Raw genomic sequence first — 4,303 nt, forward strand, 5'->3', positions numbered from 1 at the left:
CCAGCTGTGACGACCGCACTGACAGCCTCGCCCTCCGGTGACCCCGCGGCACCGTTTTGAGCACAGAGAAAAGAGGCGATCACAGGACCCTAAAACGGGGGTTCACGAGGGCAGCTGCCTGCGCCCACCCCTGGCCCGCGGGCATCAAACGCATCCCCAGAATCCACGGACCTCCTCTGCCCCCTTCTGGCCGCTGGTGGTAACTACAGACCTGCAACGGGGGCACCAGGGCCTCACAATCCTGGGCGGGCGGGGTGTGTGTGTGTGTGTGTGTGTGTGTGGCAGAGGAGTGTGTAAGGGGGTAGGGGTAGCGGGGATTGAACCCACGGCCTCGCTCTGAGCTACATCCGCACCCTTTTTATTTTTTATTTGGAGGCAGGGTCTCATTAAATTGCCCAGACTGAGCTTGAAATCGCGACCCTCCCGCCTCAGCCTCAGCAAGTGCCTGGATCACAGGCGAGCCCCGGCCCTTTCGAAGAAAGTCAAAGGCGCTGGTCCGAACCCGAGGCTGTAGCGTCATTTGGTGACATACTGGCCGTCCAGGACAGACTGCAACTTAGCAAGGAAGTCCCGGCGGGGATCCGGCAGCTGTGGAGCCTGCATCGCTCTCCCCGCGGGGCTCCGCAGGGCGAGGAGCGGGGAGGAGTCCGCGCACTGCCTGTCTGACTGCTGTTGGTTGACAAAGTGGGAACAGCCTTGGTCGCCCTCCTCCCGCCTCCCGCAGGAAAGGGCAACTGTGTAACTGTGTAACAGGTTCCTCGGGACGACCCCGGCCCCAGACCACGGCGCCCCAGCCCTGCGACGCTGACCTTCAAGGCAGGCGCGGTGCCCCCCACGCACTACTCCTGGCCCCGCCCACTCAGCGCCAGGAGCTGACCATGGCGGGGTCCCCGACACCCTAGTGCGACCCACGAGGGAAGTCAAGGCGTAAACGTAAGCCTGCAGTCCAAGCAAGATACAAGAGCTTTTAAAGATATAAGAGAATTTAAAAATAATCTTAAAATGTGGAAGAAGGGCCAAAAAAGACAGTGGAGAATCCGGATAGATAGATAGATAGATGATAGATAGATAGATAGATAGATAGATAGATAGATAGATAGATAGATAGATAGAAAGAATATATATTAAAGCCAGTGGAAAGGTCCACAGTGTTAGGGAATTGATCATGTTAAAGGATGCTGTGACGCCGCCTCACAGGCTGCATTCTCCTGGTACATCTTGGCTCCTAAAATGACCTCATGCCCTTAGCTCTGGTTTGCCTCCCCGCCAAGGCCACAGTGGTCCAGGAAAGTTGAAACCTGTGTCTGCAGGACTGGGCCCATGAAAGCAATCTGGCCTGTGATAGGTTAAAAGTAGCTCACTCCTCATAAATAAGCAATAGCCCACCCCAAACTGATAAAAGGACCTTCCTTTCTTTGTTCTCTCTCTCCTTCTGCTTCTTCTTCCTCCTCCTCTCTCTCTCTCTCTCTGCCCTCCGCCTCCCGCTCGCCTCCCTACAATAAAGATCTCCTGCCGGACCTCTCGGCGCGTGAGTGGCATAATTGAGCAAGGGGCACCCAAAGGGGGCTCGAGACCCCTTTCACACAGAAAACACAGCAACAATTCATGTCAGAAGACCCTAGGGAGCCGGTATAGTGGCTCACACCTGTCATCCAACCACTCTAGGAGGCTGAGACAAGAGGGTCCTCAAGTCAGAGCCAGGCGTGGTGACGCACACCTGTCATCCCAGCACTCAGGAGGCTGAGGCAGGAGGATCGCTGTGAATTCAAGACCAGCCTGGGCTACATAATGAGTTCCAAGTCAGTCTCAAGTCTGGAGAGCTTAGTGAGACCCTGTCTCAAAAAACATTTTTTCCCCCAAGGGCTGGGTGTGGCTCAGTGGTAGAAGGCTTGTTTGGCATGTGCCAGACCTTCACAAACAAATAAAATCCTGCCGATCTGAAACCTAGATGTGCACATCCGCAAACACAATTCACGGTACCCATGTGCACAGCAGCACCATTCATAACAGCTAAGTCTTGGAAGTAGCAAATGCAGTGGTGCCTCAGTTCACAAACTTGATTCTTTCCGCGATTCTGGTCCCAAACTGAGTTGGGTGAAAACCAGATCAAGTTCAGCGGTTAGATTCAGTGTTGCCCTTGTGGGGAAATCTGATTCAGTTCTCGTCCCGTTCGGTTTGTAACCAGAATCATGGACAGAACTGAGTTCATGAACCGAGGCACCACTGAATATCCGCCAATAGATGAGTAGAAAAGAAAATGTGGTGTTTATACACGGAGGGGTAGGACTCTGGGTCTTCCGTACCACAACGGACGCATCTTGAGACTATCATGTGAAGTGAAACAAATTGACCATGAAAGTATAAATAAAGAGTAGAATAAAAGGTAGAGAGCCGGGCAGGGTGGCGCACGCCTGTCATTCCGGCATTCGGGAGGCTGAGGCAGGAGGATCGCTGTGAGTTCGAGACCAGCCTGGGCTACACAGTGAGTTCCAGGTCAGTCTCAACTACATAGTGACACCCTGTCTCAAAAAATCAAACCAAACCAAAACAAATAAAAGGTAGATAACAGGAAGTAGGGAGATAGATGTTTCTCAAATGGCAAACAGGGCTAAGAGATGGAAGGAGGAGGAGGAGGCCAACATTAAGTATTACAAATATACTAATAAAAATATTTTAAAATTAAGATCTTAATGATGGTCACCATGTAGAAGGGGATTTGAGGGGCCTTCGTCTGCTTTCTACCTTTTTTTTTTTTTTCTTTCATTTTTAAGGGAAGTAGCAGCGTTGTCCAAGCCCAATGGCGGTTAGTTTCGCTGGCCTCGCGTGCGCAGTGCCCCCATACACACCCTGCCAGCTTCAGAATCTTAAGACAAAGACAAACATGTAGGATGCGGTGGCACAAGCCTGTCATCCCAGCACTCTGGGAGGCTGAGGCAGGAGGACTGCAAGTTCGAGTACAGCCAGGACAACTTAGCAACTTAGTGAGGACCTGTTTTGAAACTTTAAAAGGAGCAAGAGGACCTTGTACTTGCAAGGCAGGCAGTGGAACCATGGAGCTAAATCTCCAGCCCAGAAACCTTTCTTCTTAAGAAAATACCCAGCCTCATGCACTTTATTACGGCAACAGAAAACAGACTAAGACAACTCATTTCAGTCCTCTGAATCCTCTGCATCCTGGCTGAGACTCAGCTCTGCCCTTGGCAATGACCACTGCCCTTCAGGACCAGAGCCTGCAGCACTGTGACCCTTGCCTCAAGGCGGGACACATGGCCGGCAGCCAGGCACCATCGCAGTCCCTGCTGTCCCTGGAGGAGACCAGTCCTTGGATTCATCCTGACACAGCCAGAACACAGCCCAACTCCTGTTCTCATCCAGGCTTCAAAAGTGCGGAGCAATCGTGGCACACAGAACAAAAACAAGCATCAGAGCACTTACCTGTGTGCCCGGCCTCGCGTCCCCAGCCCAAGGTGCTGGCTCCACAACTTGGCTCCCTGGAGGAAAACACACAGCGTGAGTTTGGGGCCTGTGGTGGGAGGAGCTGAGCATGGCAGAAAGGATTGAGCCTGGATGTAGCCGGGGACAGAGATGTGTTTGTTTTGCAGGACTGGAGATGGAAGCCAGGGCCTCTCGCTGAGCTGCATGCCCTCCCTTTTTACTTATTTTGAGACAGGTTCTCGCTAAGTTCCCAAGTTGCCCAAGCTGGGCTCAAACTTGAAGTCCTCCTGCCTCAGCCTCCTCGAGTAACCAGTGAAGCCCATGATGGGAGGGGGCTCTGCAAGCCCCGCCCAGCCTCCCGGCAGCCCCAGGGGCCATTTTCCATGGCTAGCTCTGCCCTGGGTGCCCTGCTGCATAACCACGAGGATGGCCATGTGCTGAGTTGGGCCCCCCACAAGGCTCCGACACATGCACGGCGTCTCCATCCCTGCACACACCCAGGCCAGCACATGCTCTGGGGGCGACCCAGGCCCTGCTCAGCTTCCCCTGAATGGTGATGGCCGTACCTGCCCCCAGGCGTGGCCCAGCATTGCCCCAGGGCACAATCACGCCCCAGGAGACCCCAGTGACCCCATATATGACCAGAAGCCACTGGGGGCCTTGAGTTGGGGAGGGCCCCCGAGGCTGGCTGCTGGTGATCTGGTCCATGTCATTTACAGGTGGCCAGGTCAGGGGTGCATGGGGAAGGAGGCTCGGAGTCTGATGCCAGAACTCAGGAAGTGGGGTGGAGTCCACAGAAAACTGTCCCCAGCTCAGTACCCTGAGAAGACAGCAAGAGTGGGTAGGGGCCGGGTGACCTGGCCTGGAT

The 4,303-nt window shown here is 54.1% G+C and overlaps 1 protein-coding gene across 1 annotated transcript in view; it reads right to left on the reverse strand.

Moving 5' to 3' along the window:
* Gng7 (G protein subunit gamma 7) overlaps positions 1–3,491 on the reverse strand; it is a 65,330-nt gene extending 61,839 nt beyond the window's left edge. Inside the window, exon 1 of the mRNA XM_010634833.1 lies at positions 3,436–3,491. The gene's annotated coding sequence lies outside the window, so the exon portion shown is untranslated. The remainder of the gene's footprint in view (positions 1–3,435) is intronic.
* Between the last annotated feature and the right edge of the window lie 812 nt (positions 3,492–4,303).

Source organism: Fukomys damarensis, unplaced genomic scaffold, assembly GCF_012274545.1.
Source record: "Fukomys damarensis isolate Sample0158 unplaced genomic scaffold, DMR_v1.0_HiC HiC_scaffold_37, whole genome shotgun sequence".
NCBI classification, from domain to species: domain Eukaryota; kingdom Metazoa; phylum Chordata; class Mammalia; order Rodentia; family Bathyergidae; genus Fukomys; species Fukomys damarensis.